Source organism: Lithobates pipiens, unplaced genomic scaffold (genome assembly GCF_037356315.1).
Source record: "Lithobates pipiens isolate NorthernLeopardFrog02 unplaced genomic scaffold, aLitPip1_a1.2 Scaffold_30, whole genome shotgun sequence".
In the NCBI taxonomy this organism is placed as follows: Eukaryota; Metazoa; Chordata; class Amphibia; order Anura; family Ranidae; genus Lithobates; species Lithobates pipiens.
Window position 1 is genome coordinate 170,541,402 of NW_027507791.1, and position 23,273 is coordinate 170,564,674.

Below are 23,273 nucleotides of genomic sequence, written 5' to 3' on the forward strand. Positions count from 1 at the left end.
TTTCTCTATTTTCTGCATGAAACTGTAGGACTCCCCTCTGAGAACCCAGAAATATTTGGCTGCCTATTTTTTGTTAGCATGTAATTGTGACCCTGGGTCATGCTGTATGGTTGACTGTTATATTTATGTTGTTCTACTTAATAAAAGAATAATAAAAATAAAGAAAATAAGTCAATGCCAACAACTTAAAACTAAAGCCTATGGCATCGAGAAATCCCAGGCGGTCTCCCATCCAGGTACTAACCATGTCCCAACCCTGCTTAGCCTCTGAGATCAAATGCACGCTCAACCCTCTTGACAAACGCCAAGATGGCCACTTTGGGAAACAAACAAAAAAAACAAGTCAACGCCAACAACATAAAAAGAAGCCTGCGGCATCTGGAAAACCCAGGAGGTCTCTCATCCAGGTACAAACCTAGCCCAACCCTGCTTAGCCTCTGAGACCAAACGAGATTGGGCGCTTTCAGGGTGTTGTGCCCGTAGGCAATTTCTTTGTGCACTCTCAACCCTCTTGACAAATGCCAAGATGGTCACCTTGGGAAACAAGGGAAAAAAAACAGGTCAAAGCCAACAACATAAAAAGAATCCTACGGCATCCGGAATTCCCAGGCGATCTCCCAATCAAGACACTAACCAGGCCAGATCCTTCTATGTCACCTGGTCTTCCCAGGCAGTCTCCCGTCCAGGTACTAACCAGGCCTGATGCTGCTAAGCCTCTGAAATCAGACAAGATCGGGTGCTTTTAGGGTGATGTGGCCGTAAGCGTTCTCTTCAAGACACGCCCAACCCTCTTGACAAACGCCAAGATGGTCGCCTTGAGAAACAAGCGAAAAAAACAGTTCAAAGCCAACAACAAAAAAAGAAGCCTATGGCACCTGGTATTTCCAGGCAGTCTCCCATCCAGGTACTAACCAGGCCCGACACTGTTTAGCCTCTGAGATCAGATGAGATTGGGCGCTTTCAGGGTGATGGGGCCGTAGATGATCTCTTTGGGCACTCTCAACCCTCTTGTTGGGCACCTGGTATTCACAGATGGTCTCCCATACAGGTATTAACCAGGCCGTACACTGCTAGGCCTCCGAGATCAGATGAGATTGTGCGCTTTCAGGGTGATGTGGCCATAGGTGTTCTATTTAGACACTCTCAACCCTCTTGACAAATACCAAGATGGTTATCTTGGGAAACAAGTGAAAAAAAAAAGGTCAACGCCAACAACATAGACCCTGCCGGTCTCCCATCTGACCCAGACCCTGCTTAGCCTCTGAGATCGGGCGCTTTCAGGGTGATGTGACCTCAGGCGAACGCTTTGGGACATACTCAAAACTCTTGACTGATGCTAAAATGGTCACCTTGGGAAACAAGCGAAAGAAAAACAGGTCAAAGCCAACAATATAAAAAGATTCCTACGGCACCTTTAATACTATCTAGGCCGGACCCTGCTTAGCCTCTGAGATCAGATGAGATCGGGCGCTTTCAGGGGGATGTGGCCGTAGGAGATTTCTTTGGGCTCTCTCAGCCCTCTTGACAAATGCCAAGATGATCACCTTGGGAAACAAGCGGAAAAAAAACCCCATGTCAACGCCAACAACATAAAAAGAATCCTACGGCACCTGGTATTCCCAGTTGGTCTCCCATCCAGTTACTAATCAGGCCCGACAATGCTTAGCCTCCGAGATCAGACAAGATCAGGCACTTTCAAGGTGATGGGGCCATAGGCGATCTCTTCGGGCACTCTCAACCATCTTGACAAACGCCAACATGGTCATCTTGGGAAACAAGCGAAAAAAAACAAGTCATTGCCAACATTGGAGGCTAAGCAGGGTTGGGCAATCAGTTTCCTTGCCTGAAATAGGCATCTCAGAACTGCCATCTGGCTACTTCCCGAGTTTCCAACTCCTTCAACTAATCCCAGGAGACAATACTTCGCCCCCATCCTGGTGGAGGTTCCAACCACCCGATCAATGGTTCCTGTCACCTCTGTCCAGTAGCGGATCAACTTCGGGCATCTCCAAAACATGTGCATCATGTCTCCCCCCATGTTCCCGCACCGGGGGCAACTTGCGTCCGGCCGTTCGGCCAAACTGAAAAAGTTTACGAGGAGCATAATAGGTTCTATATAATAAGAACAGATGTGACATCCTGTGTGAGGAGAGCCACAATTCACCACAGGCAGGATTCCTGTGGCCAATTATAGCTCAGGGGGGTTTAGTACACACCCCACACTATATAAGGCCGCCAGCACGGCGGCCTTGTATAGTGTGTTGCGGTGGTCAGGGAAAGAGGACGATAGGCAGGGACAGTGTCTTTACTGCTTGGGAACCTAGCACTGTTACAGTGGGTGTTATGTGCCTCCTGCACAGTACACACCTGAAGCTACCATTTATTACTGGTGTTCAATTTCTGCAATACATGCATCTGCAGTGCAGAAGTTAGAATCGGTGTTGTGTGCCTCCTGCACAGTATACACCTTATTGCTGGTGTTCTGTTTCTGTAATACAGGAACCTAGCACTGTTACAGTGCTAGGGTGTACAGAGAAGCTGGTATATATAGAAGACTACAGCATACAGAAGAAAGGCTAGTGAATACAGAATACAGGTTTCGTGTATGTAGATAGGCTTGAGTATACAGAGATGCTAGAGTAAACAGTGAGGCTGGGGTACACAGAGAGGCTAGTTTAAAGACAAATACAAAGATGTTAGTGTATATAGAGAGGTTAGTGTATAGAGAGAGTCGAGTCTATACAGAAAGGACAGTGCATATAGAGAAGCTAGTGTATACAGAAAGGGTATACATGAAAGCTGACATTCTATACAGAAGACTGGGTAGTGTATACAGAGAGTCTAGTGGGTACAGAAGACAGGCTGGTGTATTCTAGCTAGATTTTACAGTCTAGTGTATACAGAAGACAGGCTGTGGTATACAGAGAGTTTAGTGTATTCAGAGAGTCTAGTGTATACATAAGACTGGCTAGTTTACACAGTGTTTACAGAGATGCAAGGGTGTACAGAGAAGCTGGTATATATAGAAGACTACAGCATACAGAAGAAAGGCTAGTTAATACACAATACAGAAGACTCGTGTATGTAGATAGGCTTGAGTATACAGAGATGCTAGAGTAAACAGTGAGGCTGGGGTACACAGAGAGGCTAATTTAAAGAGAGATATACAAAGATGTTAGTGTATATAGAGAGGTTAATGTATAGAGAGGGTCGAGAGTATACAGTAAGGACAGTGCATATAGAGAAACTAGTGTATACAGAAGACAGGCTTGGGTATACATCAAATCTGACAGTGTATACAGAAGACTGGGTAGTGCATACAGAGAGTCTATTGGGTAAAGAAGACAGGCTGGTGTATTCTAGCTAGTTTTTACAGTCTAATGTATACAGAAGACAGGCTGTGGTATACTGAGGGTTTAGTGTATTCAGAGAGTCTAGTGTACAGAGATGCAAGGGTTGTACAGAGAAGCGAGAAGCTAGTATATATAAGGCTAGTGAATACAGGCTAGTGAATACAGAATACAAACTCGTGTACGCAGATAGGCTTGAGTATACAGAGATGCTAGAGTAAACAATGAGGCTGGGGTACACAGAGAGGCTAATTTAAAGAGAGGCTAGTATATACAAAGATGTTAGTGTATATAGAGAGGTTAGTGTATAGAGAGAGTCGAGTGTATACAGATAGGACAGTGCATATAGAGAGACTAGTGTATACAGAAGACAGGCTTGGGTATACATCCAAGCTGACAGTGTATACAGAAGACTGGGTAGTGTATACAGAGATTCTAGTGGGTACAGAAGACAGGCTGGTGTATTCTAGCTAGTGTTTACAGTCTAGTGTATACAGAAGACAGGCTGTTGTATACAGAGGGTTTAGTGTATTACAGAGATGCAAGGGTGTACAGAGAAGCTAGTATATATAGAAGACTACAGCATACAGAAGAAAGGCTAGTGAATACAGAATAAAGGCTGGCTTCTACGGAGAGGCTACCACTACGGAGATGCAGAACACTATCTAGGGTATATAGAGAGGCTAGATTATACAGAGAGGCTAGTGCATAGAGTGAAGCTATTGTATATAGAAGCCTGGTTAGTGTATACAGAGAAGCTAGTGTGTACAGAAGAAAGGCTAGACAGGTTATAAAGAGAGACAAGTTTTTACAGAAGACAGTTTGGGGTATACAGAGATGCTAGTTTATACAGAGAGACTAATGTATACAGAAGACGGGCTAGTGTATTCAGAACATAGGCTAGTGTATATCGAAGACAGGCTATTGTATGCAGAAGACCGGCTAGTGTAAACATGCTGGTGTATATAGAGAAGGCTAGTGAATTTAGAGGGTATGCTAAGTGATAACAGAAGACAATCTGGGCTATACAGAGACATTTCATCATTTCATCTAGCTCACATCTCTAATGGAGTTTGTCTCATTGCCATGTTATGCCTTTTCATTCTTATGCTAAATATAGATCACTACACGATTTTAATCATCCACATCAAGCATGCAATAAAACTATCATACATCAAAATAAACCATGTACTCTTTTGCTCTATTTTGCATATTTGTAACGGGACTGTGAGTATGTGACAGTCCTGACACACCATCCTGACTTATTTTTCTATATTTCTTATTAGAAATGGAGAGTACTATCTCAAAATCCGCTTAAATCTATTCACTTCGATGAGTTCTACCGCTAATTGTACCTTAATGCAAAATGTTCACAAAACCATCCATTTGCTACCAGACATGCTGCACATACTAAGAGTAATGTAAATATCGCTCTCTAACGATGTAAACAGTTTTATTGCTTTTCTGACATTGACCGAGTATCTCTGACATTAACTGAGTATCTCTCTGCACTTGGATCTTAATAATAATAATAATAATAATAATAATAGGATTGTGTAATGCAAACATCAACTAGTCTAATATAAGCTTTCTCATTGGTACCGGCATATCCTTTAAATTTAGACTAACGCAACTATTTCTCGGCCATTTTCAAGCTAAGCTTTCAATCTCTTACCTTTGAACAGCGATACTTCCTCCCTACAATATTAAGCCATTTAAATGTCCTATTGGTCGCCTATATTATACAACTCTCTGAAAACCCTATATGTAGAGAATAAAACTAGTCTTACATCTAAATAAAACAGTTTTATTGCTCAACCAAGTATCAGCTGTCATGACAAATAAAGTTTCCACTGTTTGACTCTATTTTCTGTATTACTTCTTTTTCGCTACCTCTATGCAATAGGATTCTCTTTCCAGTGGAAACGGAAAACAGTCAGTGTAAGCCGTCTTCTTGAGCATCAAAATTAATGGAACGATTTACACGTTGGAATTTGCAAGCTACGTCAATTTACTGTTAAATAGAGTACCTTTGCATTTATCCCTTGACTTTGCTACTATCCCTTGATCCCGATTTACACGTTGGAATTTGCAAGCTACGTCAATTTACTGTTAAATAGAGTACCTTTGCATTTATCCCTTGACTTTGCTACTATCCCTTGATCCCTTGATCGACTATACATACTGCCTCAAAATTTTCCTAATTTGTTTTGCTATACTTATTATTATTATTTTATAGAGATTACTATCTCTAAATCATTGTAACAAATTATAATGTCTACAGCTAATTTTACGTTAAATCAAAAGTCACACAAAACCATCTTTTTAAAACCTTTTACACACTGCACATTAAGATTAATGCAACCATCTCTCGCTACCTCTATGCAATAGGATTCTCTTTCTGACTCTATTTTGTGTATTACTTTTTCTCCACATTAACTGTCACACTGATAACCATTTGTAACACATAACACTTGCAACACATTTTTTAACAGCGGCAAAAAGTGAGAAAAGCAGTGGGACTTGATTGAGAAGTGCAGTAGCAAAGCATAGCAATACAGTTTGATTACATTAATAACACATAATGCAACTATTTTACATTCATTTTACATTCACATCATGCATACATCCTAATGTAAGATGTCTATCACTATTAATGTTCATGGTTACTGATACATTATGCCGATGACCAATGGAAACGGAAAACAGTCAGTGTAAGCCGTCTTCGTGCGTAACATATTTAATGGAACGATTTACACGTTGGAATTTTCAAGCTACGTCAATTTACTCTTAAATACCCTTTAGCTGCTTAGCTCACACTTTGCTGTATGTAGCCGCGTTTACATGTAAGTAACCAATGGGGATTGACATTTCATGTCCATCTCACATCTCTAATGCAATTTGTCTCTTTGCCATGTCATACTTTGCCAGTTATTATACTTTCTCATCCGATAGAAACCTAGTCGTTGCTGATATTTCATGATTACAGCAATCATCTCATCTAATTGCTATTCCTACATTCTGCCTTGGTATTACTTTGCAACGCTCTATTGAACAATGTAAAGGTAAGCTAGATATTTTGTGTATTTCCAGTTAAACTCGACCTGTATATACTGTCTCAATATTATCCTTTCTAATTTTGCTAAATTAGATTATAGAGTTTGCTATGTCTAAATCCAGGTTACCTACTCACCTTTATTACGTATACTGCTAATTTTAGGATAATACAAAACCATCTTATTGCTTCTTTACACGCTGCACATATTAAGAGTAATGCAAAGCTACCGTGAACAGTTTAATTGCTCGTCTCACATTTAGCTGGTATCTCTCTGCTATAGGAAACTGAATTTGTACTAGAACGATCACTCATCTAATATCAGTCCACTCAGTGCTACCGGGATAACTTTTACATTTAGAGTAATGAAATGATTTCTCAGTCATTTTGGAGCTACTGCAACTAACGCTTCCGATCTCATTTCGACTGCAATACTTAATCTCTGCTATTGCAGAATATTTAGCTGCTTAGCTCACACTTTGCTGTACGTAGCCATGGAGATTTGCATTTCAACTCTAATTCATATTCACATTTCTAATGCAGTTTGTCTTTTTGCCATGTTATCCTCTGTTAGTTATTATGCTTGCTCATCCTTGTGCTCCAATATCACTACATGATTAAAGACACGTAATGAACTTGATTGATAAAAACCTACACACGTTGTTGCTGTTATTTCGTGTATTTCCACTTAAACCCGTTATAGTTATTTTGCTATATTTATATACTAGTATAAACAGATTACTATCTCTAAATCCTGGTAAACCAGCTCACACTAAACCATCTAATTTCTACCTTACACGCAGCACATATTAACATATTAACATTTAGCCGGTATAGTGAAATAGTAAACGAAATGTGTAGATCACTCATCTAATATCGTCTTTTCAGTGCAACCGGAACATATTTTAAATTTAGAGTAATGCAACGATTTCTCAGTTTTATGAAGCTACTGCAACTAACGCTTTGGATCTCTTTCCTGATAAATTACGCTCTGCAATATTAAGCCATGTAAATTGTCCTATTGGTCTGCTAACAATGCTATGTATAATAATCTGTATACACTAGCCTATCTTTTGTACACATTTGCCTCTCTGTATAAACTAACCGGACACTAGTCCGCCTGTATACACTAGCAAGTCTGTGTAACCAAGCCTCTCTCTCTGCATACCCTAGCCTCCATCTCTTGCATAAACCAGGACCTTCTTCTGTATAATCTAGCCTAACTGTATACACTAGCCTGTATGCATACTCTAGCCTCTCTCTCTGTATACCCTCGCCTCCATCTCTGCATACCCAGGACCTTCTTCTGTATAATCTAGCCTATCTGTATACAATTGCCTTTCTTTTGTACACATTAGACTTTCTGTATAAACTAGCCGGTCCTCTGTATACACTAGTCCGTCTGTATACACTAGCAAGTCTGTGTAACCAAGCCTCTCTCTCTGCATACCCTAGCCTCCATCTCTTGCATAAACCAGGACCTTCTTCTGTATAATCTAGCCTATCTGTATACACTAGCCTGTCTTTTGTACAGATTAGCCTCTCTGTGTAAACTAGCCGGTCTACTGTATACACTAGTCCATCTGTATACACTAGCAAGTCTGCATACTCCTTCCTCTCTGTGTAACCCAGCCTCGCTCTCTCTCTCTGTATACCCTAGCTTCCATCTCTGCATACCCAGGACGTTCTTCTGTATAATCTAGCCTATCTGTATAAACTAGCCTGTCTTTTGTACACATTAACCTCTCTGTATAAACTAGCCGGTACTCTGTATACACTAGTCCGTCTGTATACATTAGCAAGTCTGTGTAACCAAGCCTCTCTCTCTGCATACCCTAGCCTCCATCTCTTGCATAACTAGGACCTTCTTATGTATAATCTAGCCTATCTGTATACACTAGGCTGTCTTTTGTACACATTAGCCTCTCTGTATAAACTAGCCGGTCTACTGTATACACTAGTCCATCTGTATACAGTAGCAAGTCTGCATACTCCTTCCTCTCTGTGTATCACAGTCTCTCTCTCTGTATACCCTAGCCTCCATCTCTGCATACCCAGGACGTTCTTCTGTATAATCTAGCCTGTGTTTTGTACACTTTAGCCTCTCTGTATAAACTAGCCGGTCTTCTGCATACACGAGTCTCTCTGTATACCCTTGGATGTCTTTTGTATACACTAGCTGCTCTTTATACATTAGCTCTCTGTATACCCAAGCCTCTCTATACACTAGTCCGTCTGTATACACTAGCAAGTCTGCATACACCAGCCTCTCTGTGTAACCCAGCCTCTCTCTCTGCATACCCAAGATGTTCTTCTCTATAATCTAGCCTATTTGTATACACTAGCCTGTCTTTTGCACACATTAGCCTCCCTATATAAACTAGCCGGTCTTCTGTATACACTAGTCCATCTGTATACACTCTAGCCTCCATCTCTGCATACCCAGGACGTTCTTCTGTATAATCTAGCTTATCTGTATACACTAGTGGACAATACAGCGGACCGACTAATGTGTACAAAAGACAGGCTAATGTATACAGATAGGCTAGATTATACAGAAGAACGTCCTGGGTATGCAGAGCGCTCAGCTTCAAGGTATGGCCAACGTGAGTAATATGAGGGACACTCCTCACCCCCGCCCCCACCTACCAGATCTGAGTTTCATCCCCTTGCCCTCTCTGCCCCGGTCATCTGGTGGCAGTTTTATGCACTCCCTGGCCCCCACCCATTCATAATCCTTACCGACCTTTCTTTCCGCTGCTCACAGGAACACACTGAATGACTTGTCTAATTAACCAACTTGTACAAGACACCGCTATCCTCCTGTCTGACACCGGTCCCCCTTGGAGGCTTTACCCCTCACTGTTTGGGTGGTCCCTGCCTCTCCCTGGATGCTCCACATATACCACAACGACATTGTCAGAGGGGCACCACTTGACAGGACACGGGGCTTTCATTCCGGTGGCATCTCCCATTGGAGGAAGGGATGATGGCCCCAACCCCTTGGCAGCAGGTTCTTTCATGTACAGACCAGGGCGGCTCATCTTCCCTTCTGGAGTCTTGACCTTAGATGGGGGAGTTGCACTTTGGGGGGTCTGAGTGATACCTAATGCGCTGTACTGGAAGGGCTTGACATTCCCGCATATGTGTCCCCTCCCCCTGGATGCGCCCCTTGTCCCCCCCTCTGACTCCCACCTACTCTTTGCTGACATTGCCTTCTGCAGCTTTCGGGGACCCTGGATGACTTATTTATTGAGCCTATTGGTACGAGACACTGCTTCCCTCCAGGGTGACTCTGGACCCCCTGGAGGATTTACCCCTTACTGTTTGGGCGGTCCCAGCCTCCCTCTGGATGCTCTACACAGCCCCCGATGGCGATGCAGGAGAGACACTAATTGGCGGGCCCCAGGACTGCTGCTCGGGTGAAGTCTCCCGTTGGATGGAGGGATGGTGGCCCCAGCCCCTTGCCTGCCGGATTTTCCATGCACCGACCAGGGCTGCTCCTCTTTCATCTTGATGTGGTGACCATGGAGGGGAGGAGTTGAAATTTATGGGGTCCGGGTGTTTGCTGGTGGGAGTGCGCTAAAGGACTTGACATTTCTGCATGTTTGTCCCCTCTCCCCTGTTTCCCCCCTCCCTTCCCCCCCTTCCCACCCTTCCCTTCCCTCCTTTCCCTCCCCCTTTCCCCCTTCCACTCCCCCTTTCCCCCCTTCCACTCCCCCTTTCCCCCCTTCCCTGCCCCTTTTCCCCCCGGGCCGTGGACGGGGGAGACGGGGGTAAGGAGAGGACAATCTGCCAAAGGGAGAAATGCATTTGTCCGGGGACTGCATGTACTTTAGGGGTATGGGACGGGGGGTGGTGGATCCCATTCTGTGATGCCTTTTCTGTTGTGACGGGCTCCCTCGTGCATGCCTATGTTTAGGGCGAGCCGAGGAGACCCCTCAGTGCTGACAGTTATATGCTCTACCTCTGTTTTGGTTATACTATTGTTTTTTGTTTCTTTGATGTTACTGATTGTCTTTTATTTGCATACCGGTATCAGACGTGACATTTACCACTGCCGGGACTGGGGGGACTAGGATTCGGGGGCTCCCTCTCCGACCTGTCTACCCAATAACCCAAGTAGGACAGCGCTTTAAACCCAGTGTACATCTGGTAAGCGCTATAGCATAATTGTGCTGTTTTAGTATACCCTTCCTGTACTGTTGAGTGCGGACAACCCTTAATTTCCCTCTCCCCCTGGGGTTGAGGTGCCCGGCCTCTTTTTCCCTTTACCTTTCCTTCCATTTGCCCTTCCTTTCTCCCCCTTAGTTCCCGCCATGCATTACCTACCCAAAACCTACCTTGGTTCAACTTTCTTTGCTTTTCTCTGATGTCCCCCTCCCCCTCCCCGAGGAGCGATGGCAGACTCAGTCAAGGTCACCTCTCTAAACGTTAAGGGACTGAACTCCCCTGAAAAATGGTGGATCCTCCTGTGAGAACTGAACACATCCTGTACTGATGTGGCCTTTATACAAGAAACACATTTTAAAAATACTAGCCTCCCCTTTCTATGGTCGAGATCCTTCCCTAAGGTCTACCACTCTACTAACCCCTCCTCTCCATTCTGATCTCTAGCAGGCTCCCCTGGGTTCTCCAGGATTCTCTGGTGGACCCTGGGGGCCAATATCTTTTTCTTAGGGGCCACATTGGAGAGCGCCTTTTTACATTTGCCACTGTGTACGCTCCCAATGATCACCAAGACATGTTCCTCAGAACTACCCTGCACAGATTATGTGACTTTCGGGAGGGCCAATTGATATTAGGGGGGGACTTTAATGTCCCCTTTCGCCATCGGTTGACACTTCTGCCTCTTGCTCCTCGCTCCCTACCCCTCACCTAGGTCTCTATTCTGGCACCTTAATGAGAGCCTCCTCCAGATACCGGAAGTTTTAGCAGATGTGACCAGGGAATTGGACCTTTATTTCCAAGAAAACTAAAGCAGGACTGTGACCCGGGGATAATTTGGGAGGCTCACAAGTCAGTACTCCGCAGGGTACTTATCAGGCACGGGGCGCGCATCAAACGAACACGGAAGGAACAGCTTGCTAATCTGTTTCATGAACTTGCCTCTGTGTAAGCGAAACATAAACATACCCCCTTATGGACCTTAGAGATTGAATTGGGGACACTCCATACCCATATTGCTGTCCTACTCCATTATAAAGCGAAAGCGGCACTCCAGTTTTGTCGTAAACTGACGTAGGAATCAGAGGACACATGCAGAAAAATCTTAGCCAGGTCGGTAAAGGAGTTGAAATTTGGCTCTTACATACCACAGTTGATAGATGAGAATGGCCAGAGGGCCTCTACCCCAACCCAAATAGTCGAAGTCTTTGAAAAATGTTACTCTGATCTCTACAACCTGCCCGATTCAGGGTCTGGACAGGACAATATAGACAGATATGTAACCGGTTCTGGTCTACCAACCCTCTCATCGGAATCACGGGAGTACTTGGAGGACCCGATCACACTGGAAGAAGTCCAGACGGCCGTGGGACCTCCGAAGGTGGGTAAGGCTCCGGGCCCTGACGGATATACCGCACAATACTTTAAGACCTTCCTCCCTATTCTCGGCCTGCGCTTGGTGAATTTATTTTCCTGAGGATACCCTTAGAGCCCACATCTCGTTGATAACTAAGGAGGGCAAGGACCCAGGCCTATGTGGGAGCTACAGACCCATTTCCCTCCAAAATTCGGTCCTAAAACTATTCTCTAACTCCTCGCCACGTGATTGGCACATCACTTGTAGTCCCTTATACATATTGACCAGTTAGGTTTTATTCCCACCAGGGAAGATAGGGACAACACCACTAAGGTGCTTACCCTGATCCGTAAAGCAAAGTCATCTGGGACCCCTTGTCTTTTCATGAGTACTGATGCCGAGAAGGCTTTTGATCGGGTCAAATGGACATTAATGTTCTCGGTCCTTCGCCATATAGGTCTGAGTGAACGGATGCTGGCATGGATAAGTAAGATATACTCACGTACTTACATTCCACCGGACATCGCGCGTACGTTTATGTTGAACTTCCCCCCACCCCTTGTCACTAAGATCCGCAGTTTGCTTCACGGGTGGCATTCTGGCCTCCATTCCTGGTTCAGCAGATGCAATCTCATTAAAATGAACATACTCCCTAAATTTACTTATCTTTTCCAAGCTCTCCCGATCCAGATTCCAGTCCTGTTTTTTAAGCAAGCTCAATCCTTGCTCACTCAATTTAACTGGGCCCACAAAAATCCCAGACTTAAGCGGTCACAGCTGACATTGTCTAAACAACAGGGAGGGTTTGTTCTCCCTAACTTGCGACGCTACTACCTGGCCTCCCATCTGGGGCATGTATTGGACTGGAATCGAAACAAACTTTCTAAGCTCACTCCCGAATTCCGCTAAGAAGCGCCATGTGGTGCTATAAGTATTCCCCCACAGAATTTATGTCACATCCCACTATAGGGGCTTAGTTGAAAGTCAGTCACCTGATCGCTACCCAAAACACACTCACGTCTTTGACTTCCCCCCTATTCCCTATACGTGGCCATCCAACCTTTGAACTGGGGACCCACTTAGAAATTCCAACCTAGACAATGCGTCTAAATTCGTAATTGATGGAAAATGGCCTTCTTTCTCAACCCTAACAGATCCGACAGGGCTTTTCCAACTGCCTTTTTGGAGAGCGGCGCAACGACATCATTTTCTCCATTCCATCCCCAATCCTCAAACGTTCGCGGGCCTCAGTCGGAGTTTGAGACTCTATGCAGGAGCGAAGGCCCTTTGGCCCACATTCTCTCTCAAACAGATTACCCACACTTAACCTGTCTGTCCAACTGGGAAAAGGACCTTAATTGCTAATTTTCCCCAGCACAGAGACAACGCATTATCACTTTGGCTCTCAAAATGTCGCTGTGCACGAAGATACAGGAGACGAATTTTAAACTTCTCACCAGGTGGTATTTGACACCATCAAAGCTGCAGAAATGTTTCTCCTCTTCCTCGAACATATGCTGGAGGTGTGGAGAAGAAGAGGGCACGTTGCTGCACATTTTTTGGTCCTGCCTCAGCTTGGTGGACTTCTGGACAGAGATCCGATGCATAACACAAAAATTCACAGACTTCTCCATCCAGGAAGAGGCTGCATTCTTTCTCTTGCACCATTCACAGATTCCCATTAAAGTGGAGGGCCGGTTATAAAAAAAAAAAAAAAAAAAAAAGTCAGCAGCTGCAAACACTGCAGCTGCTGACTTAATAAACACACTCACCTGTCCAGGGCGCCCGCGATGTCGGCCGCCCGAGGCCGACCCGTCCCTCGGCTCTCGGGTCCCGGCGCCGCCATCCCTTGTAAGGGAAACAGGCAGCGGAGCCTTATGGCTTCACTGCCCGTTTCCTACTGCGCATGCGCGAGTCCCGCAGCTACTGCGCATGCGCGAGTCCCACAGCGCTTTCTGAATGGGACGCGCTGTGTTCTGGAACACACAGTTCCCAGAACACAGCGCGACTCATTACCCAGAAGACGCCGCGACGAAGACAGAAGACAGAAGATCTCCGCGGAGGAGGAAGAGGAAGATTAGGAGAAAGTGGCTAGCAACAGGCATTTCTGGTAAGTAAAAAAAAAAATTTTTTTTCATTTTTTTTTTTTTTAGATTTTTTGTAATTTTTAACATTTTTTTGTTTTTTAGGGTGGCCCTCCCCTTTAAGAAGTACAAAAAAATCTATTTTACGGCATGTGATAAATGCGGCGAAATCCTGCATCCCTCTCTATTGGAAAAAATGTTCCCCCCCTTTCATTACCCACTGGCTTAGGAAAATAGAGGACATTAAAAAAAATGGAGGACTTGATCCTCACATCACAAGGTATACAAGAATTTTTTAAAAAAACCTGAGACATCTGGAATACCTTTATATTCTTGCTGGAAGGATGTCGCCTGCTATCGCCTTAGTGCTCTGAGCTTTCCTTGACTGGCCCCTTGGACAGTGGCTGCCATCGTGTCTCGTCCCCTCTTCTCCTTTTCTGATCTTTCAACCCTTCTCTTTTCTGCCTACCTCCCCTATCTCTCACCCCCTCCACCCCCTCTCTCTTTTGGAAATAGTGGAAAATTGGGAATGACGGCCCCACACCCCCCTCTGGATGGATTATGCCGGAGGGACCTGGGGGTTTGTGTGACCCTGGATCTTGGTACAGTACTTTATCCGTGCCTCGAATCATTGTGATTGATGGAAGGCAGACTCACAGTTGCGAATATACCTGTATCAAGTATTGTTCAGCTGCTTTTTGCTCTGTATTTCTCTGTTGCATTATGTACTCGGGGGACCGTCTTCCCCTATTTGGAGAAAAAATTATATTTGAAAAAAAAAAAGAAGCCTACGACACCTGGTATTCCCAGGCGGTTTCCCATACAGGCATTAACCAGGCCTGCTGGTCTGCTTAGCCTCCAAGATCAGACGAGAGGGAACAGATTCAGGGTGATGTGGCCGTAGCCGATATCTTCAGGCACTCTCAACTCTCTTGACAAACACCAAGATGGTCACCTTGGAAACAAGCGGAAAAAAATAGGTCAATGGCCACAACATAAAAAGATGCCTACGGCATCTGGAAATCCCAGGCGGTCTCCCATCCAGGTACTAAACTGGTCCCAACCCTGCTTAGCCTCTGAGATCAGATGAGATTGGGCTCTTTTAGGGTGGTGTGGCCGTAGGAGATTTCTTCAGGCACTCTCAACCTTGACTAACGCCAATATGGTCACCTTGGGAAACAAACAAAAAAATCAAGTCAACGCCAACAACATGAGAAGAAGTCTACAGCACCTAGTATTCCCAGGTGGTCTCCCATCCAGGTATTAACAAGGCCCGACCCTGTTTAGTCTCTGAGATCAGATGAGATCTGTTGCTTTCAGGGTTATGTGGCCATAGGCGAGCTCTTCAAGCACTCTCAACCCTCTTGACAAACACCAAGATGGTCACCTTGGTAAACAAACAAAAAAAAAAAAACAAGTCAACGCCAACAACATAAAAATAAGCCTTCAGCACCTAGTATTCCCAGGTGGTCTCCAATCCAGGTACTAGCAAGGCCCGACCCTGTTTAGCCTCTGAGATCAGAGGAGATCGGGCGCTTTCAGGCTTATGTGCCCATAGGCAATCTCTTTGGGCACTCTCAACCCTCTTGACAAATGCCAAGATAGTCACCTTGGGAAACAAGCGAAAAAAAAACAGGTCAATGTCAACAACATAAAAAGAAGACTACGGCACCTGGTATTCCAAAGCCATCTCCCATCCAGGGACTAACTAGGCCCAACCCTTCTTAGCCTCAGAGATGCGAAGAGATAGGGCTCTTTCAGGGTGATGCTGCTGTAAGCGAACTCTTTGGGCACTCTCAACCCTCTTGACAAATGCCAAGATGGTCACCTTGGGAAACAAGCGAAAAAAAAACAAAACGAATCAAGGCCAACAACATAAAAAGAAGCCTACAATAACTGGTATTCCCAGGTGGTCTCCCATCCAGGTACTAACCAGGCCTGACTCTTCTTAGCCTCCAAGATCAGATGAGATTGGGTGCTTTCAGAGTGCTCGGACTCTTTCCCCATCACTAATGGGACGAGGCAGGGGTGTACTCTGTCTCCCCTAATTTTTATTCTGACACTGGAACCACTTATGTGTCACGTTCGGAATGACCCGAATATTACTGGCATATCCAAACCCTCGGCACACCACAAAATTGCGGCATGCGCTGACGATCTAATTTTTTTCGTCTCCAATCCACACATTTCGCTTCCCAATATACTCGCGGCTCTCCGGCGATACGGCAGCCTATCAAACTATAAAATCAATTGCACCGTCGGCTGTATTGAATATATCGGTCCCGGATGGTGAGGCCAGGAGGCTACGCTCCGCTTTTCCATTCTACTGAGCTGAAAAATCTATACGTTACCTGGGCGTTGACATCGCAGCGGATTTGGCACAATTGTACCCGCTTAATTTTGTCCCTCTCCTGAATAGACTGAAATCTGATTTGGGAAACTGGCATGCTTTAACACTGACCCGGTTTGGGCGCTGTAATGCATTCAAAATGACGGCCCTCCCGCGGATCTTATACTTGTTTCAGACATTACCGATCCGGTTACCCCCAATTTTTTTCAGACAACTGCAGCTGCTGCTCCGGGACTTTATTTGGGCACGCAAACCGCCCAGAGCCCGTTTGCAATTGCTTGCCAGACCAAAGGACAAGGGGGGTCTGGGTCTCCCAGATCTGAGACAATACAACAGAGCGACTCTGCTAGCGAGAGTCGTTGATTGGCATTGTAATGGCCCACACAAGCAGTGGGTGGAGATGGAGATTGAGGATGGATCCATTCCCCTATTGACCTCCCCGTGGCTCCTGTCCTCCCTACCAAAAGACCTCAGAGATCACCCCGTAGTGGGAGCTACGTTGGCTGTTGTGCGGAGGTTGTTCCGCTGCACACACATTGCTCCCCTGCCGTCACCAATGACTCCGGTTATAGGTAATCCAGACTTCCCACCGGGATTTACCAACAATAAACTGCGACAGTTGACAGTGGTGGGGAAACAGCGTCTGGGAGAGGTGTGGCCCTCGGGAGGGCTCCCGACCACGCAAACTGTCGCCGAGCTTTCTGACCCTCCGCTTGAATTGTTTAATGCTTATCAACTTCGTCACTTTCTTCTGGCCATACAAAGGGCCCCCTACACTCCTAGAGACCTGACGCCCTATGAGTCATCTGTCACAAAAAGGAACCTGTGCGACACACCCTCTCCCTCCTGTACAACATATTAAGTAGTCAGGAGGAAGAGTCGACCCCACCATTTATCCACAAATGGGAGATTGCATTTGGCAACACATTTACCCCACAACAGATAGGGAAGATCCTGACATTAGTACATAAAGCTTCCATCGCAAACCAATATCAAGAATCAGGATACAAGATAGTCTCACGCTGGTATAGAGTCCCATACCTTCTGAATAAAATGAATAGATCGATCCCGGATGTTTGTTGGAGGTGCTATTCAGATACGGGGACCATGGGACACATTTTCTGGGCATGCCCGGCCTTGAGGAACTTTTGGGTGGAGGTGACCGGGACGATAAAAACTCTCAGAAATGTAGATATCGCAGACAACCCAGCAGCGTGCCTTCTACACTTGACCGAACAGCCTGTTCGAAAATACAAAAAAACCCTCACGATGCAACTCCTGAACGCCGCCCGGGTCTGCTTTCCCACACTGTGGAGGCAGCCTCAGCCCCCATCCAAGGTGCTGTGGTATTCCAAAGTCAATCATATTCTCCGGATGGAAGAATTGACCGCCACCCTTCACAACACTGAAGAGGCATTTAGTGTTACATGGAGGCCCTGGAGGTATTTTACTGGTACTTGAGACTACATTCGGGAGGTGAGCAGCGCCCCTGTCCCAGAAAACGACTGAACATTTAACGTTTACCTACGTAGGCCATGTCTGCCCTGGGTGGCATTCCCCCCCCCCTCATTTTTTGTCTTTATTTTTCTATTTTTCCCCGCCGCCATCCCCCCCCTCCTCTCTCTCCGTCTTTGCACTCTCTTCTTCCCCCGTCCTCCCTTTTGACTATGCCTTGTCTCCTTACTAGCCTTTGGGACCCAGAAGAACCCCAGGGTTCTGGACACGACCGGCTCATATTTTACTCTGGTTCACGTAGGTCATGATAAGCTGGCTCGCTGTGGTCCCAGTTGTTCTCCATGATTACATTTGTCCGAACGGAGCTGCATTAGTTATACTGTACTACATGTCGGAGGTGGGGTTTCTCTCTTTTCTGCATGAAACTCTAGGACTCCCCTCTGAGAACCCAGAGTTATTTGGCTGCCTATTTTTTGTTACCATGTAATTGTGACCCTGGGTCATGCTGTATGGTTGACTGTTACATTTGTGTTGTTCTACTTATACTTAGTAAAAGAATAAAACAAAAAATAAAAAATAAGTCAATGCCAACAACTTAAAAAAAAAGCCTATGGCATCGAGAAATCTCAGGCGGTCTCCCATCCACGTACTAACCAGGTCCCAAACCTGCTTAGCCTCTGAGATCAAATGAGATTTGGCTCTTTCAGGGTGATGCAGCCATAGTAGATTTTTTCAGGCACGCTCAACCCTCTTGACAAACGCCAAGATGGTCACCTTGGGAAACAAACAAAAAAAACAAGTCAATGCCAACAACATAAAAAGAAGCCTACCGCACCTAGTATTTCCACGCGGTCTCCCATCCAGGTATTAACAAGGCGCGTCCCTTTCTAGCCTCTGAGATCAGCGGAGATTGGGCGCTTTCAGGGTGATGTGTCCATAGGCAATCTCTTTGGGCACTCTCATCCCTCTTGAAAAATGCCAAAACCCTGGGAAACAAGCGAAAAAAAACAGGTCAACGCCAACAACATAAAAAGAAGAATACGGCACCTGGTATTCCAAGGCCGTCTCCCATTCAAGTACTAACTAGGCCCAACCCTTCTTAGCCTCTGAGATCAGAAGAGATAGGGTGCTTTCAGGGTGATGTGGCTGTAAGCGATCTCTTTAGGCACTCTCAACCCTCTTGACAAATGGCAAGATGATCACTTTGGGAAACAAGCGAAAAAAACAGGTCAACACCAACAACATAAAAAGAAGCCTGCGGCATCTGGAAAACCCAGGCGGTCTCCCATCCAGGTACAAACCAGGCCCAACCCTGCTTAGCCTCTGAGACCAAGCGAGATTGGGCGCTTTCAGGTTGTTGTGCTCGTAGGCAATTTCTTTGTGCACTCTCAACCCTCTTGACACATGCCAAGATGGTCACCTTGGGAAACAAGGGAAAATAAAACAGGTCAACGCCGACAACATAATGAGAAGCCTATGGCACCTGGTATTCCCAAGCTGTCTCCCATCCAGGAACTAACCAGGCCCATCGCTGCTTAGCCTTCGAGATCAGATGAGATTGGGCTCTTTCAGGGTGATTTGGCCGTAGGCACTCTCTTTGGGCACTCTGAAGCCTCTTGACAAAGGCCAAGATGGTCACCTTGGGAAACAAGCTAAAAAAAACAGGTCAAAGCCAACAACATAAAAAGAAGCCTACGGCATCCAGTATTCCCAGGCGATCTCCCAATCAAGACACTAACCAGACCAGATCCTTCTATGGCACCTGGTCTTCCCAGGCAGTCTCCCATCCAGGTACTAACCAGGCCTGACGCTGCTTAGCCTCTGAAATCAGACGAGATCGGGTGCTTTCAGGTTGATGTGGCCGTAAGCGTTCTCTTCAAGACACGCCCAACCCTCTTGACAAACGGCAAGATGGTCGCCTTGAGAAACAAGCAAAAAAAACAGGTCAAAGTCAACAACATAAAAAGAAGCCTATGGGCTTACAGTGGACCCTAAAAGATGGGACCCACTAGCTCTGTCATGGTTCGGACGCTGTAATGTGTTGAAGATGAACGCGTTGCCACGACTTCTGTATCTACTACAAGCCTTACCTATCAAAATACCCCAGACTTTCTTTCATGCGGTTCGCTCAATCTTTATCAAGTTCCTCTGGCGTGGAAAACATATGCGTATTGGTAGGGCAATGCTATTGCGACCGAAATTGCGGGGAGGTATTGGCTTCCCGGACCCTGCTCTTTATTACACAGCGACGCACATGACACCGGTGTTGACTGGTGCCGGTGTTCTGCCATATACTGTCCGGCCATGATATAGTGTCTGCGCCGTACTGCGCATGCGCAGTACGGAGCAGACGAAGCTTCGGAGATTTTCATGCGCGGTGAGTGGAGGTGGTAGCCCCACCATCCAAGTGGACATAGGGTTGTGAATATTAGAGGGCCCCTCGCAGGCGAGCTTCGCTCGCCACGCTTCGGGCTTGGCCTCGCTGCGCATGCGCAGTACACAGCGGACACTATCCGATGGGGGACCATATGTGATAAGACACCGGCATGGGGAACTGAAGCTATGGGTCAAGCTAGAGCAGGAGATGGTGCGGGTTCCACTGGCTGGTCTGCCTTGGGCGGGGAGGCCATTGGAGCCCTGTGTGACTACTCACCCGTTAATTGGCCCCTCGCTCGCCGAGATGGATAGTTTTTTTCACCTTTCCCACCTGACTAACTTCCCTTCTCCTATGACCCCAATTATTGGACATCCTAGATTCCCTCCGGGCCTGTCTGACCAGGCCTTTACCAGGCAAGCCCCGAAAGGGCTTCTGAGAGCAGCCCTATTTCTTGGACCCACGGGCTTGATTCCCATGGGGACCATACTGCTAGAGCAAGTACCTGTTGCATTGGATATATATATATATATTGGACCTATATGTTTCAGGGTGGCCTGCATAAAGTGCCAGGCCACCCTGTCAAAGGCCTTCTCCACGTCCGTTGACAACATAAGCAAGGGCCTTCCCTGTACATGCGCCGCATGGATTAAATTGAGGACTCGGGCCGTATTGTCTCTAGCTTCCGACTTATTTTTATTTTTTTGCTTGTTTCCCAAGGTGACCATCTTGGCGTTTGTCAAGAGGGTTGAAAGTGCCTGAAGAGATTGCCTATAGGCACATCACCCTGAAAGCACCCGATCACGTTTGATGTTGGAAGCTAAGAAGAGTCAGGCCTTGTTAGTACCTGGAGGGGAGACCGCCTGGGAATACCAGGTGTCGTAGACTTCTTTTTATGTTGTTGGCGTTGACCTGTTTTTTTTCCGCTTGTTTCCCAAAGTGACCATCTTTGTGTTTGTCAAGAGGGTTGAGAGTGCCTGAAGAGATTGCCTATGGCCACATCACTCTGAAAGCACCCAATCTCGTCTGACCTTGGAGGCTAAGAAGAGTCGGGCCTGGTTAGTACCTGGATGGGAGACCACCTGGGAATACCAGTTATTGTAGGCTTCTTTTTATGTTGTTGGCGTTGATTCGTTTTTTTTTTTTTGCTTGTTTCCCAAGGTGACCATCTTGGCATTTGTCAAGAGGGATGAGAGTGCCCAAAGAGATCGCTTACAGCAGCATCACCCTGAAAGAGCCCTATCTCTTCTCTTCTCTGAGGCTAAGAAGGGTTGGGCCTAGTTAGTACCTGGATGGGAGATGGCGTTGGAATACCAGGTGCCGTATTCTTCTTTTTATGTTGTTGACATTGACCTGTTTTTTTTCGCTTGTATCTCAAGGTGACTATCTTGGCATTTGTCAAGAGGGTTGAGAATGCCCAAAGAGATTGCCTATGGGCACATAACCCTGAAAGCGCCCGATCTCCTCTGATCTCAGAAGCTAAACAGGGTTGGGCCTTGCTAGTACCTGGATTGGAGACCACCTGGGAATACTAGGTGCTGTAGGCTTCTTTTTATGTTGTTGGCCTTGACCTGGTTTTTTTTTCACTTGTTTCCCAAGGTGACCATCTTGGCGTTTGTCAAGAGGGTTGAGAGTACCCAAAGAGATGACCTACGGCCCCATCACCCTGAAAGCGCCCAATCTCGTCTGATCTCGGATGCTAAACAGTGTCGGGCCTGGTTAGTACCTGGATGGGAGACCGCCTGGAAATACCAGATGCCATAGGCTTTTTTTATTTTTTATTTTTTTTTATTTAGTAGTATGCGACATACAATGCAAAGGCAACTTCACAGAATGTGTGATACAAATAGTTACAAACAAACGATCATATTGCATGGATATCAGAGCCAATGGTAAGAAGTCCGAGGAGAATAGCACGTGTACAGCTTTGCGGTCATATCAAGATGAGATTAAAGCTCCATCTCGTTGGGATCCTCTACCACTTAAAATATTATTGATACTAGCCCTGCTACCTTCGAAGAGTTTAGATATCCATAGATAGAGGAAGAGTATTGTGTAGTAGTCAAATGGGGTCGGAACATACCATTTTCTTTTCCCTTTTTTGAGTTAAGAAGGGAAATAGTAGAACTGAAAGGAGGGAGAAGGGGAAAGAGAAGATTGGGGAAGGAAATGGCAGAAAAGGAAAAGAAGGGGTAAGGGGGTGTCGTGGGTAGAGTGGATAGGATGGGGTCCCCTCCCAGGGAGCAAGAGACGCCCTCGGCTCACCAGCTCATCAGCTGTCCAACGTTTGTAACAGCGATCTCCAACGATCACCATGAGCTTACTATGTCTCGCGGAGGTATTCTTCCGAAAAGCGAAACTGGGTCCAGTAGAACCATCTGTTCCCATGCTCCTCCGTTTTATCCCTCATTGTGGCAGTCAGGTCTTCCATTCGTTCAATATCATTAACCCTTGCGAACCACTGGGTCACCATTGGAGCAGATTGCTCTTTCCACTGACTTGGGATGCAGGCCCTAGCTGCCTTGAGGAGATGTTTAAGTAAGGACTTATGATAACGCTTTATCGACATAGGAGTTAGATTGAGAAGAACTGCTGCGGGATCATTGGCTAAGGAAATGTCTGTGAACTTGTGGATGAGTCTCAGGACAGGCTGCCCGAATGTTTGTAATTTAGGGCATTCCCAGAAAATGTGGAGAATGGTGCCAGCCTGTTGCCCACAGCGACAGCAGCGGTCAGATTGACCGGGGAATATTTTGGCCAACACCACCGGTGTACGATACCAGCATGTGATCAGCTTATATGAGATCTCCTGATATTTACTGCAGAGTGACGACTTATGGGCGAAAAAGAGTATTCTGTCCTTCTGTGGTTTGGAGAATGTAGTTTGTAAGTCCCTTTTCCATTTAGCTAGGAAGGGTGGATCCGTGGAGGATTGTGCATCTGTCAGGACTAGGTAGGACCTAGAGAGGGAACCATGAATTGGGCCATCATCCAGGCAAAGTTCCTTGAAGGGGTGGAATTGTCTAGAGAAGAACGAATGGTTAGGTAGTGATCCGAGGAAATGGATTAGCTGTCTAGCTC

At 45.9% G+C, this 23,273-nt stretch overlaps 8 pseudogenes; 3 read left to right on the forward strand and 5 right to left on the reverse strand.

The window, feature by feature from the left end:
• Nucleotides 1–863: 863 nt before the first annotated feature.
• On the reverse strand, nt 864–982 carry LOC143949720 (5S ribosomal RNA; annotated as a pseudogene).
• A 616-nt stretch (nt 983–1,598) lies between these two features.
• On the reverse strand, nt 1,599–1,717 carry LOC143949535 (5S ribosomal RNA; annotated as a pseudogene).
• A 13,300-nt stretch (nt 1,718–15,017) lies between these two features.
• LOC143949887 (5S ribosomal RNA) lies at nt 15,018–15,137 on the reverse strand (annotated as a pseudogene).
• A 95-nt stretch (nt 15,138–15,232) lies between these two features.
• Nucleotides 15,233–15,351, reverse strand: LOC143949465 (5S ribosomal RNA; annotated as a pseudogene).
• Nucleotides 15,352–19,289: 3,938 nt separating this feature from the next.
• On the reverse strand, nt 19,290–19,408 carry LOC143949642 (5S ribosomal RNA; annotated as a pseudogene).
• Nucleotides 19,409–21,180: 1,772 nt separating this feature from the next.
• LOC143946575 (5S ribosomal RNA) lies at nt 21,181–21,299 on the forward strand (annotated as a pseudogene).
• Nucleotides 21,300–21,620: 321 nt separating this feature from the next.
• LOC143948740 (5S ribosomal RNA) lies at nt 21,621–21,739 on the forward strand (annotated as a pseudogene).
• A 101-nt stretch (nt 21,740–21,840) lies between these two features.
• Nucleotides 21,841–21,959, forward strand: LOC143949202 (5S ribosomal RNA; annotated as a pseudogene).
• Nucleotides 21,960–23,273: the final 1,314 nt, after the last annotated feature.